Below are 14,822 nucleotides of genomic sequence, written 5' to 3'. Positions count from 1 at the left end.
TGAGATTGTTGTCTTCAGTGTTAATGCAAGAAGGAAATACTTATCTGAGCACTTGCTGTTTTAAATGTATCGTTTCTGTATACTCACATTGGTTAGATGGCTTGACATAAAAGCATAGCATTCTCCTTCCACCCAAATTCCCTGATTTGAATTGTTATCAGCAGCAGAATTGCACAGGACGGTACACAGTAGGAGAACAATAGCTCCATTATGACCTACTAACATTGTAATCTAATTTGAGTTTAAAAAAAGACCTACATACTAACATCTAGAGCAGTAGGATAGCTGAATGCATTTTTATAGTAGAGAAACAGCAATCTGTGACAGTTTTTAAAGGAATTTGTGTTTCAGTATTATTTAGATTGCTATTTCTAACTGGTACAGCATTTCAGTTGAATTAATGTTTCTCACCAGTACTGCTTAGGCAATCTTTGTGTTTCTTTTTGATTTTTTTTTTTTTTTGGTTGTAATTTAAATGTTGAGAAGTTTGAATGGCATACGATGTTGAAATTAGCTTGTTAATTAAGGAATAGCGCCCCACTCTTGTTTCTTGAAATGCTGAAGACACAGAAAAACCTTAATTTACTCATAATGGCCTAGATTAAGGATAATGGTGTAACTGCAGTGATCAGTCATGGCCTACATCACCAACTGAGCAGCTCACAGTCTCTCATGTATCTCCCATCAGGACAGCGCTGGGAGGTGGGATGTTCTGTTACCTCCGCTTGACAGGCTGAGGGATCTCAAAGCACAAGAGATTAAACAACCTTCCCAATGTCATGGCAGGACCTCTGTGACAAAGCAAAGAGTTTGGGTAGCAGCAGTTAAGATCCTTTGTCTCCAAGTGATACAGCTAGAACCCTTTAAAAAGAGCTGCTGCGCATTCCCATATGGACCAGATTAGCTGTACTGCATATTAAAAACATGGCCACAAGCTATTTTTTGCTAATGCGGTATGCCACACTGGCACAACCAAAGTTACATTAGCATGAATTTCTTACCATCAAATGCAGCAAAACTGCAACTCTTGCAAGAACAATAAAGGTGTCATATGTATACGTTTAGGCCCAGCTCTTGCCCTCCTTGGAGATGGTGGGAATCCCTCCATTTATATAGTGGGCTCTTCATTGTTATCAGATTTCACTCTTCCTGTTGAAGACATCTCCTGTTGACATATTTAAGTGAGTTAGGGTAAAGCTATACAGGGGTTGTTTAAAGGATGAAGTTTAGGTTGCATGTTTAACTCTCACTACAAACACTTTTGTTCCTGAGTCACATAGGCAGTTTAAAAACACTCCTTGCTCATTCTAATTAAAATCTGAATACTGGTCCTTGAGACAGGTCTCAGTTATATATACAGTGTGGCAGCTGGTACTTGCTTCCATTCCTAGAGGGGAAAAATATTGATTGTTTCTTTTTGCCATTTGATTTTGGGTAACTGAGCTGTTTAATTTTCTGCAGGCAAACTGCATTCAGCCATTAACTTCAGTTGCTTAATTAAATAATTTGAAATTTTCTAATTTCATTGTGCCAGTTGACATGCTTAAATGCATTTTTTGTACCAGTAGAGTTTTTCCAGCTTTTTAAAGGCACATCAATACTGGTACCTTTTAATAGAGTTTTGCTTTCACAGTGTCCAGCTTATGAATTACACTTCCTAATACAGTTTTAAATAAGCTATTATGAATACTGAGAAGGCTGCAAGACTTGTAATGACAAATAATATAGGAAATTTCAAAAAGATAGAAGCCACTGCTCATGACCAACTATATATGAAATTATATAGGTCCTAGCATCGTATATTAAAGATGGACTCTCTTAACATTGTGTAGATTTTACACAGTAAGGGCACAGAATTATTTAATAACTGAGAAAAGTCTTTGAATTTCTTTTTAACGTATTACATATGTTAGTTGTACATGTTCACTTCTGAAAGGAAAAATCAACATTCATCTCTAGCATGCAGATATTTGCCAGGCACACCTAAGTTGTCAGAATACCTGCCTAACATACATGGTGTGCCTATACCCCACTTGAAATACCGTATTTTGATTTCTGCCTGACTTACACAACAGCGGGCCTAATTCTCTTTTCCCCTCCTGTGCTGATTTTTAGATTTCTCTTTCCTGCTCTAAGTACTCTCTAACATCTAATAACAGTTGTCATTTTCTGCTTTGCACTTTGTGTAGTCTATTATTCTCCTGTAGAGACAGAACATGGTCTGGATTTTAGATTTGTTTTTCTACACTTATTTTGCTTTCTGTTTGCATAACCTTACGAGTTTTCAGATATATGGAGCATTGAGGGCATCCAGTTTTGTCAATAGTCTCAGAGGGGAGAGAATAAGAGGGGGAGAGAAAGAGCAGAGTTAAGTTCCAATTGTATACATAAAACAATGCAAGTAATAAAAATACTTGTCTTTGTGTCAGTGGTGGTGTGGTAAATAATTGCAAGAGACCAGCTGAAATACCCAGTAAGAACTGGGTAAAACGAATAATGGCCAAGTTAGAAAATATATTAGCCTTTACTTGTCCTGAACTGTGATTGAGGTAATGTGAACTAAACCACTGTTAACTATGTTACGTGGTCAAAATATTTAAAGGTTTATTGATGTCTTAAAAAGACAAACTTAACTGGAGTTCTACAGTGCATACATTTCTTGAACAAGAACCATGGCCAAACTTAGCTTTGTGAGACATGGCAGTTACAAAACTGGAAGACACATAATGGTGTATCATATGCCTTGCAAAACCAAAGTAATTACAGGAATATTCCTCAAACCATATGGAAATGGGTGGCTTCTGCAACAAGGGACGGCCAAATTGATCATAGGGTTTATTAGGAATAAACAATGCCAGAATATAAAATCATAGAATCATTAAGGTTGGAAAAGATCTCTAGGATCATCAAGTCCAACCATCAACCCAACACCACCATGTCTCCTAAACCATGTCCCGAAGTGTGGTGTCTGCACATTTTTTGAACACCTCCAGGGATGGTGACTCCACCACCTCTGTGGGCAGCCTGTTCCAATGCCTGACCACTCTTTCAATAAAGAGGTTTTTCCTAATATCCAACCTAAACCTCCCCTGATGCAGCTTGAGGCCATTTCCTCTTGTTCTATCACTAGTGACCTGGGAGAAGAGACCAACGCCCAGCTCACTACAACCTCCTTTCAGGTAGTTGTAGAGAGCGATAAGGTCTCTCCTCAGCCTCCTTTCCTCCAGGCTAACAACCCCCGTTCCCTCAACCTCTCCTCATAAGACCTGCTCTCCAGACCATTCACCAGCTTTGTTGCCCTTCTCTCAACACGCTCCAGCATATCAATGTCCCTCTTGTAGTGAGGGCCCCAAAACTGAACACAATGTTCAAGGTACCCAGGTAGCTTGCAACCATTGCAGCAGAAGGGAAGATTAAGTGAAATACAGTGTATATACGTTGAAATGTAGAATAGAGACTTTGAAGATACTCAGATCTACTGGAGAGAAGCTGTAGCCTTCAATCTACATGGTTGGTTGCGCTCATGCACAAATTTGCTCTGCATGTGCGTTCAGCTGCCTGGACACAAGCCAGCCCCAGTTCAAAAGCATGTTTGTGAAGCCCAGCCCAGATCACTCTGCCTCTGAGTGCAGTGTATTAGCTCAGGCACAGTGTCACCCTTACAAGGTCACAAGGGTTTTCAGTTTGGATCTGGCTGGAGGCCCATTAGATTGGTGTGAAGGCAAAGGGAGCTTGTATCTGCTTGTTGCGGCTCGTTTATGTGCATCCCTTAAGAGCTTACCAGGCTCCAGGACTGGATAAGCATCCATTGTAAGACTAAGGTTCAGAAAAGGGAAGAGCATGCTCTGGAGTTCTTTTAAACAAAATTCCTTTAATTAAGCAAGTTTATAAATTACTTGTGGACTGGGTCATTCAAGTAGTTTTAAAGACCATGAAAAGGAAGGTTTAAGGCTTTTACTTAAAAGCAGGCTACACATACTTAAGGTATTGCTATGCCAGCCTTGTGCATTGTAGGGCCTGCAGGCATGCCTGAACTGCCGGACAGTTTTACCCACTTGCATCTCTCTGACTGCTTAGGCAGCTGCAGTCCAGACTGCTCCAAAACGGATGGCACTGTGCCTGCCGTTGTGCTTGGCCCTTCATCCCTGCGGCTTCCCATTGCAAGTATGAGTTTTGTGCAGCCACAGGAGAACTCGGCTGGTGGACCAACCTGGCTAAAACCCAGCCATTTCACCGTTGCTAGCTTTCAGCTGAGCAGCTTCTTGGATCCAGCCCACAGTGTAGCCACATGAGTGACGGCACTGGCTCGATAAGGAAAGTGGCTGTGGGCAGGGGGAAGGGAGTGAGACCGCTCCTTTCAGTGCAGCACTTATTTTCACTGTGCTTCTTCTACAACCATCCCCGCACACTGCCTACCACCCTTCGAGTATGCCTGTATGGCACAATATCAAATTACTAAGCCCCTACTGAGGCACATCATTGCTCAGGTGGTGTGGGCGCTGATTCTGAGTTCCAGTCTGGCTCGGCTCACACTGGATCCAGGCATTGATTTGCAATGAATAGGAGTGATTGAAATCTAAGCTTAAGTACCACCACAATTTATCTTGACAATATCTGTGTGTTACTTTTTTAAAAATATATATACTTAATTTTATGAAACATGCGTAATTTTTTGGCCTCATGTTTCTTTTCCCGTGATGAAGTCCTGAAAGCTGTATTAGGCCCATCATAGAAACTGGACATTGAGTTATGTGGATTCAGAGAGTGAAATCTTTTGAATGGAAATGACCTTGATGTTTCCCAGATGTGTTAGCAGGAAAGTTTTTTTCTCAGATCATATTAAAAAAAGTGAAAAAGTGGAGTGTATCAAAGAATCTACTTTTAACAATCAACATTGCAGGAAAGGATGGGAGACTGACTAATAGGAAGCAGCTCCACATTTTCCAGCTTTCATACGTCATCTGTGCCTTTGCTGATAGCCTTAAACTTTGACAAATACTGATTGGTGGAAGTCAAAGATGAGGAAGTGTAAAATAATTTGATATTGTTTTGAGGGATGGTCTGTCAAAACCCGGCACAGCCTTAATGACAAACTGCTATTATAGTATCTTAGTAGCTAGGAAAAAAAGTCTGTCCTTCAATGTAGGATAATCTGCTTGCAAAACATGCTTTGACAGGCATTTTAGGCACAATGTGTGGTTACTTCCACAGTTATTACTGTGGAATAGCATTTAGTTCTTCAGTAAGAGGTATCCCTTGAGGAGTAGAAGGTGAAGCACGACTAGAATTTGCATAGTTTTAAGTTACACATTTTTCTATAAATAGAGTGCCTATTAAAATGAAAAAATGGAGCACCTATTAAATCTGCCATGGATTTCAGTGGGAACAGAAGTGGGTCATAGGTCTGCATAGAAACTCATAAAATAATGAAATTTTATGCATGGCAGTGCCAGCACAATGCCCCAGATTCTCCATCAGGTTTTGTACTGTTCTTTTTCCACATAGATTTGAGTTCCTGCAGTGACTCTTGATCTAATATTGTTCGTATTTGTAATACATTTCAACAAAAAGGCATGATTAGCCTTGTGTTCTGGATATTGGCTTGTCTCTGTGGGCAACTTTTTTCAGCTCTTATTATTTATGTCTTACCCACAAGCATAGAAGTTGCGTAGTAACCAACCCTCACTGACAAGGTTACCTTATATCATTGCAGCATAGTAAAGGTGGCAAAAAATATATTAAAATCCTGTCAAATTACATTTACAGCTTTTACATTATTAAGGTCCTTTTTGTTGCTAGTGCATTGTAGAAGGGCTATGGAGAGATGGAGGCCTCGCCTACACCTGCCTCAGTGGAGGAGGAACAGGGTTAGCAGCTGAACATGGAAACTAAGATATTGAATAAACAAACAGCCAGATGTTAGGCTAACACATCAAATCCAGGCAATGTCTATCCAACAGTGAGCCAGGCTTCCAGCATTTTCCATGTGCTACACTCTGGAAGAGGCATCTTTTATAAGGCAAAACTCGAAGCCCAGTTTTGCAGAGAGTCTAGTATTGCTGCTCACTTAGGTGACTTTTTAGCATTACATCTGGATCAATAAATGTTCATTTTGGTTAAGACTATTGGAAGTCATGAAATCTTATTATAATGTCTGAAAATATTCTAGTTTCTATAGAATTTTTTAAATTTACACAATTCCAGTGATCACATACAGGTGTGACTGCTGTGGTAGCTTGGTAGAAAAGGCTATTTGTAATTAAAGTAATACATACCTAAAGTTTTAGATTACCAAAAGGCCTCACAGAAAAATAATTATTTCTGAGTTAGTACCTAGGATATAATATTGTCAACATAAAGGTGTGAGCGGTGTTAAAAGGTAGCGTTGCCTTAGAAATATCATACCATATGGCTCGGCATTCCATATCAGATTATTGATTCCAGTTATCATTAGCAGTTATAATCAATATTTTAGTTTTAAAAATCTAACCAGTTGTGCAACAGGGATACATTACAGAGCAAATTCCTTCCATGAGTGGTTGATCCATTTATGCCAATAAATAAGATTTTATTATCCTTATCTTGCTTCTTGTGTGAACAATTTGAAGTTTTCAGTTTTCTTTTATCTCTTCTGAATAACAGAGACATGCTGACTGAAACACATTGGTAGGAGAAAAAGAAGTTAAATGTAAATGAACCTGTCTTAACTGCTGTCATTTAATATCTAGATATGAATAGAAACACTTCCTGACAAATGTGTGGCGCCTATTTTGCTTATATCTAATGCTACTGGAAGACTTTTCATCGATATGTGATATCTCCCACCCAGCTCCTGAGCATTAGGCTGTATTGAACAGAGAAGCCAAGAGATTAACAGAGCACTGACCCTCTCCCCAACCCTTATAAGCAGTCATGAATGTATGAATATAAAATATTTTCTCATTTTGATTTTTGTGTTCACAGTTCTTATATGTTTCCTTTGCTGAAGTCAATTTCCTAGTGATTTTTAATGGCTCAGAATCTGTGGGTGTTTTAGCAAAGTTCATCTATGGGCCAGTTGTACAGGACATTCCAGCTGGTTTTTCTAACCACAGAAATGTAGTAGACTAGGAAAAAAATGTGGAAAAGAAATGCTTCCATCTCCTGTATCCTGTATTTCAATTCTCTGTGATTTTTAATTTTGCTAAGTTCTGACAGGCAGAATTTTGCAGTTTCCTGCAAAGTAGGTTGTCCCTTTGCCCACAGAGTTTGTGGTTCTCTCGCTGTGCACTGTGTCAGTAAAGAACCTTCTGCCTGCTCTCACAGAGTCCAGGACTGGTATGACTCCTCTGCTAGATGCAAAATGATTACAATCTCCAAAACCCTGATGTGTTTCAGAAGAGGGAAAAGTTTACCCTCCAGGTTCAGGTTCCCATCAAAAGTCACAAAGAAGCTTCCCAGGATCCCATTTGTCATTAAGGGAGGGACTTCTCTGTTGTACTGTAGGATCTAGGATATATTCTTATGGCAGTCATGTAATTTATATTGATCTAGCAACATTATCCATGTGTATTGTCACTTCAGTAGCTGATAACTTGGTGTACTTTTGTACCAGGTCTGGCCAGGATGGAGCTCCTGGCTTCCCATATAGTGCTGTGCTTTGCTTTTGTGGCTGGGCAGGGTTGATAGTACACCAGTGTTTTGGCTATTGCTGAGCAGTGCTTGCACAGTGTCAAGGCTTTCTCTCCAAACCACCTCTCCAGCACCAAGGCCAGTAGGTTGGGGGTGGGCAAGAGGTTGGCATGGGACCCAGTCAGGAGAGCTGACCCAAACAGACCAAAGTGACTTTCCGTACTGTATGGCATCATGCTTAGCAATAAAAGCTGAGGGAAAAGAAGAGGATGCAGGGACATTCCTTGTTATGGCATTTGTCTTCCCAAGCAATCATTGCAGGTGCTGAGGCCCTGCTTTCCAGGAAGTGGCTGGACATCTGCCTGCTAATGAGAAGTAGTGAGTAAATTCCTTTTCTTGCTTTGCTTGCATGTGCAGCTTTTGCTTTTCTTATTAAACTGCCTTTATGTCAACTCAGGAGCTTTTCCATCTTACTTTTTCCCTCTCTGTTAAGGAGGTGTAGTGTAAGAGCATTTGGGTGGGCGTCTGGCAGCCAGCCAAGGTCAACCCATCACAATTGTCTTACATAGGACTGTATTTTAAGATGGGACCAACCTGACAAATCTCAGTAAGCATATTTGGCACAGTTATTTCTACAGAGTTCAGATCATGCTCATTGTGTACATACTCGGGCATTAGGGTAGCTTTCGTTCACTCAGATATCAGTACAGGACTAGGATTATGTCAATGTGAAGCCCATCTGCATAGAACGCATTTACAAAGAAATGCTGCTTTTTCAATTGTTGGTGATCTATGGTTTGCAAAATAAAAGATTAAAGATTTGACATACATTTATTTATACATTTGACATTATGGAGGCTCTCCATTTTTCTCTTCCACAGAGCATGTCTTCACCATGACTGAAGGCCCAGGAGCTATTAGCACAGTCAATAATCAGGAGGGTTGCTCACTCCGCTACCAGCAGATGAGATTATGTCAATATGAAACTCAGCTTCAGATTGTATTTCCTGCAAAGGATTAGAAGCAGGGAACTGTGAAAGGCCACATGAGAATGGTATGGGGAACCGTACAAGGGGGAAAATTAATTTGAGGTGAGTAAGAACGGTTTCTCTCATTTGTTGCAGGGAGAAAATGCATGAGAAAGCAGGGTAAAATATTGGTGGATATTATGAATAAATGCAACTCTCCAGAAAGCCCTTTCTTAAACAGTACAGTCCTGGTTCACTCAACCATATGAAATTACAATTAGTCATGTCCCAAACTCAGTACAGACTTGCTGAATAGGCTGTTTATATAAGATCCCTGTAGCAGACTTAGGCGTCATGGCATAGAAAATGAATCTAGTATAAAAAAATCAAAGAGTTTCTCCCATAAGAAGCTGTAGCATGGCTAAAATCTTGATGCCAAAATCAGCTGTTTGCAGGTGCAAGAGTCATACATATTTCAAGCTAGAACTCAGATAATTTCTGCAGGTGAATATGGCATCAGTATACCCCGTACAAAAGCTACTGCATTGACCAAAAGATGCAGCATGAAATCCTAGCCTCACAGAAAGGAGTGGAAGCCTTTCCATGAGATTGATAGGATCATGTTTATTAATCACTATGGCTAGCAGAAGCTCGTGGAGCAAAGGAGTGCAATGACTTTGAGATCAACCTGCCGGGTGTAAGTAAACACCCAATGAACTTTTGCAGGATGCCACAAACAGTGATGTGCAGTTGCTTCTTGTAAAAATGACAGCAAGCAACCTCCTGCTTTACAATGAACAGGTGGCAAAATTTTGTAGCTCAATGTTTGCGAGTCTCCAAATTGGAGCATGAAAACTTTGCCTGTAAAAAGGATATTTTGGAGCTTTTTCCCAGGGTCTGGTAGGTGTATGAGCTGGATATTTAGCTGGAAACAGACTTCTTGCTTAGAATTGTTCTTTGACATTTCTTGAGGTAATTTCTGTCAGGGACATTTGAAAACCAATGCATTCAAGCAAGTGACTTAACTTTTTTTCTCCCTGAATGGGTGATTCAAGCATGCAAAGCCATGCTTGTGTCTACAGTCACAAATATTCCTATTCTGCTTTTATAGAGCACCTTATCCTGGGAACTGTGTGCAGTAGTAGAGCTAATGTGTGTTATGATAATACAAATAGTAAATACAGGAATAATCAGCAGCAGATGGGATCTTCACGCAGCTTTGCTGAGGAGTGTGTAGAAACATCACTGCAGTGCAGTAGGCCACACAACAAGGGATGAGGGAGCAGTCAGGATTCCTATAATTGAAATTAACTGTATGTTGTTTCAATTAATTGTTCCAATTAGTCTCTCTTTCTTTTCAGTTATGCCTTTCTGTAACATTGTCATCTGGGATGCTGTGAGAAATTGAAAATGCCCTAATGGTCAGATGTTCATCAATTAAAGAACTTTGTATTTCTAATTAGCTCCCTGAGAAGAATTCGTTGTACGAATGAAAAATTTTGTAGGTGGAATGAGTGAGGAGTTGTTTTTATTACAAAACTAATTTTTCTTTCAGTGATAGGATTACTTCTGTTGCCAAAAATAATTCTAAAAAAGCCTTAACAGAGAAGAGAAGAAGGAAACAGCTGGTTTGTTTCTGTCTAGCAAGGCTTTCTTCTTCTTGTGAGCTATCTTTCACAATGATTTAGTAACTACTGTGCAAACAACACAACAGCTTTAAATGACTTAAAAAAATATCCAAAATAATAATCCAAATTAAAACTACCAAAGATACTTTTTATGAAGTCAGATCAAGAGGTTTTTAGTCAGTGAGACATTTCCTGACAAAGACTGAGAAAAAACGATTAGGTTCTGGATCTGGTTAAAATATTTCTGAGTTTGTATTGGTGTGGAGTTTTTTTTTTAATGGTAAACTGAAGTCTGAGATGCAGTTTCAAAAGCTCTCTTTTCTTTTTCCCCAATTTTTATTTGCACTGGAAGTTCACACAGTACTGAGAACAGTTGCTAGCAGTTTTTACCCCTGAGGCTGTAAATGCAAAAGGACAGAAAGCTCTGACTAAAAGCATGGCCTAACAGATGCTTTCTGCCACAGCCTGTAACCATCTCCAAATCCAGGTGTAACTATCTCACTGCCTTGATATGTTAAGAGTCAAGGAGACTGGTTTTTCGAATATTTAGGTGTGGCACACAGCCTGCACCCTAAGCCAGACCTCCAAAGCAAAGGCCTCCAATTTAAGAGCTCATCCACAAATGGAGCTATTCATGACTATGTCTAGGGTTAGGCAGTTGCATAAGTATAGCTCGTGAATGGATGTGCCTTCCTACATGACTTTCAGACAGCAGAGCTGCCCAAGAAACTGTGCTTATTTTCTGCTTATCCTCCATCAGGAATGCTGAGACAGATCTCTAAAGTTATTTAGTTATGGTGTTGCTTCAGCTATGGTGATCCAAGGACATTTTGTCACATAGAGGTGACAAAACTTAGGGAAATGTACGATCTTATACCTCAGCTATGTTATATGGTACGGCCAGGTGGCACATGATGCCTTCAGCAGCAGCTGTCATCTTCATCAAAGATATTTTAGCAACACGACCTAACTCAAATCCTTAGTCTTCCTGTCTCATTTCTGGTCTTTGCCTAAGAGAATAACTTCACAGTAATCGCCACATATTTGAGCAATGGATTAAATTTTCTCTCTATATGTACCTGTGTGCAGGCACATGTGTGTGTATAAGTGTAAGTGTACCTATACACACATATAGAAATAAATATATATATACATCTCTGTATTTTAACTAACTTGTAAGACAACTTCCATTGCAGCCTTTGCTTATGATTTCCACATAAGAAAATCTGCAGTTAACCAAAATGCTGAAATAGGTGAGGCTCATAACTTCTCCATCCTAAACCTTGTTTGTCAAAGGTTTCTGATACTTTTGGAACCTCCTAGTAAAAATAGGATAAACAGCACCTGAAATAGTCTATTTTTATATTGAGCAAAATTCATCAGCTTTGCCACAGCATTTAAAAGGTCATAAACTTAGTTTTGTGCATGCCTCCATACTGACAATAAGATGCATTTAATAACCTCTAACACTGACCTAGCAGGAGCATAAAAATCAGCTTTTTGATAGATTATCCACCAAATAAAATGTTTTTATAGGTAGCTTTTGTACTTCTGACATAAGTGTTGTTCAAACGCTTGTACTTCTCTTACTCAATCAGATGAAAAGAACAGAGCAGGGCATCTTACTTGCAAAATGCTTTAAAGCTGTAATAAGAATTCCCTGCAAGTCCTGTCCTACCAGTGAAGAGATTTATGTAACCAAAAATGATTTATACAGAAATGAACCCCATCTCCTTTTCTTATGATTTACGCCACTTTCATGTGTTCTTGGGGGAGCAAGGAGGAAGATTACATTAGAACAAAGAAGCATTTGGCAAATGATAAATCATGGCTTCTTAAAAGCCAGTCATGCATTTATCTGTTTAAACAGTATTCCTGGAGTGACAGTACAATGGTCCTGTCCATAAGCAGTGTGCAAGTTCACAATAGTCTTAACTCCCAGACCATACATTCCTGCTGCCTCTTTTGTGTTGGCATTAGCAGCTACAAGGCTGTGTTGTGAAAACGAAGCTTTTTTTTTTTTTGTGGGATAAATGTTCTGCAACCTTAGTGAGCATTTCACATTGCTTTGGCTTTCACAACCCACAATTAATTGGGAGGGTAAGAAAAAGAAGTGTTTATGAGTACAGTTAAGTCCATACTTATTCTTTTCTGCATAGGAAAAGAGGACTAAAGTAAATCAGTCAGAAGGGTACATGAATTGCCTAGGTTATCAGGGCATGCTGTTGCTCTCCTTCTCCATTTCCAACACGTTCTCACTTGATTGAATTGCCAGTGATATGTGTGTTTCCTGCTAGCACTTCTCAAGCATCCTATCTTCTCTGTGTTTAGTCTCTGTTTAATGGCTATTTCTTCCTTCTTTTTCTTAATATTGAGCTACTTAAATTCCTACTCTGTCTATAGTTTCCATTTCTAGATGATCCTACTCCATAAAATAGGATTGCACAGCAGCCCTTTCAAGGATGAAGGAACTCCACCATTTGCTTTTATCAGTCATCATGTCCCGGTAAAGAGTTTCTGGTACTGTGAAATACTGAACTTCAAAATCTTTGACATTGGGTTTTGCAGATGGGTGACTAGACTGCATGGTGGTAGTAAAAAGTAGGAAGAGAGATTATATCCTTCACTGTAATTGTAGTAATAAGCTTCTGGATATTATTTCTAGGTACCTTGGAATATTTATTTAATTTTGGGGTAATTTTTATTTTTATGATGCTCCTCTTTCTTATATAGAAAAGATTAAGAGCTAGAAAACCTGATGTCTCTCAAAATAAACCTGTTTGTTCTGTTTTATATAAGCTCAAAGGCATGCCCACTGTCCTGTTTTGAAGGAATTGTGAAATGCCTGTAATAATTATTTTTTACAGAAACAAATGCCCTGGGCACGCCAAGTGGGTTATGTTCTGGATCAAATACCCATGGACTGAGATATCAAAGACCCCTCCCACTGGTGCACACCAAATGGTTCACTACATGCAGAATGCTAATTTGTGTACACGTGGTAGTTTTTTACGTGTGCTGCTGCAGAGCTCGTCGTCTCAGATGGTGAGTGATTCTGTCATCCTTTGGCTCAAACTACTGATTCAAGATGATCTATTGCCCCTTTCTGCAAGGGGGTATTCCTGTCCCCAGATGTCTCATGGCAAGACATGCCACTCCCTCCATGCGCATTAGCAGTCTGTGTTGGAGTTAGAATTTCAGCTCAGCAAGGAAGTCTGGAGCCAGCTCAGGAGCTAAGGAACAGCTTCAGGGAACAACGGAGCAGGAAAAGGTGGGTCCTTAGGCACAAAGACTGAATCAAGTGATGCCACAAGGATGTTCCTTTTTGGGGCGAGTGAACTGGAGATCCTGGAGGCAGGGGTGAGGCATGGAATTCTAACTGCTCTGCTGAGGAAAGGAGTCTTTTGCTGTCTGGGAACAAACCTGGGTGAGGACACCTTTCATGCGGGTCCTTCGTGGGGCAATAGTCTGAGTGATTGCAGGGTCTGAATCCCCTTCCCTGCAAGGTGTTTTGACAAACTTTATAACTACAGTCCCATTCTTTTGTTGAGATTAAAAAGGTGACTTTTGGCTAAAATTGCCAAATATACTATGAGATGTTTAAAATTATATTGTTTGCAGTGAAGCAGCCCAAATTATAAGCTGCCTCCATTCTTCTTTTTCCTTAGGATCCTGGGGGTCAGGTTCTGATCTCAGATAGTTCAAATCCTGATTTCCCTTATAGACAACCCATAGAGAAGAGGACATCTTGGAGCCACCAGACTGGACTATTAGCCAACTATGTGCATACTTCTTGAAGGAGTTTTCTGCAGGTTTTTTGTGGAAAAGCTCTTGTCCAAAACAGAGGACACCAGTGAGCACACTCTCCATCCATCCACTGCTGTGGGTATTGTCTCATGCAATTCCAGAAACCTGTTCATGACAGAATAGAAGATTTGGCAAGTGATTGTAATGTACTTTAATAGCCCCTAACATTTCAAAGGGAAGCAGAAGCCAAGATTTAAAAAATGCTTTTTAACCCATAGTCTCAAGACATCCATTATTACAATAAATGTCTAATATTGTATCTAATATTGCCCATCTCAGCTAAAATAGGAGATGAGTCGACTGCACAACCTTTCTTTCCAGGGCAGAACTTTGGGAAAGTCTCTTTGCCTTGGCTCACAGCGACTGTTGTTGTTATTTTCATTACTGCCAGCATCATCATCATCACTTGTAAACAAAAATCCATCATGTACATGTGCTATTTGTAGCTATTTTCTTGAGGATTTTGAGACAGATATTATGTGCAGTGTGCTGCAGACTTCATTTATCTTAAATTGCTTTGTCAGAGATTGTTTTTTTGAGGACCATTTACTAGGGATGTCAATGGTAGCAGAGCAAAAATCAAAGGCTACCTCTGTGTTTTATGGGAGAGGTAGCTGGACTGGCACCGGAGACCCTCTGACAAGCAGTAGTCAAATGTAGGCCTATAAGGCACCTATGTTAATGGCACACATCACTTTTAGAACTACAGGAAAATGTGACTTATGCATTAGGTGATACAAAATATAGCCTGTGTGTTTCTGAGTGTGGTAAGCGATAAAATAACAGTGTCATCATGCAACTCTAGACT

General features: G+C 39.8%; 1 long non-coding RNA gene across 1 annotated transcript in view; it reads left to right on the top strand.

The window, feature by feature from the left end:
- The window catches only part of LOC135310442 (uncharacterized), a 28,679-nt gene extending 14,917 nt beyond the window's left edge, over window positions 1–13,762 (top strand). Inside the window, exons 3-4 of the long non-coding RNA XR_010370505.1 lie at window positions 8,493–8,702; window positions 13,075–13,762. This is a non-coding gene — a long non-coding RNA (uncharacterized LOC135310442). The remainder of the gene's footprint in view (window positions 1–8,492; window positions 8,703–13,074) is intronic.
- The last annotated feature ends 1,060 nt before the right edge of the window (window positions 13,763–14,822 follow it).

The sequence above is a fragment of the Phalacrocorax carbo genome, chromosome Z (assembly GCF_963921805.1).
Source record: "Phalacrocorax carbo chromosome Z, bPhaCar2.1, whole genome shotgun sequence".
NCBI classification, from domain to species: Eukaryota; Metazoa; Chordata; class Aves; order Suliformes; family Phalacrocoracidae; genus Phalacrocorax; species Phalacrocorax carbo.
The sequence above is the reverse complement of the archived record's forward strand: the minus strand, read 5'-3'. Positions and strand labels throughout refer to the sequence as shown.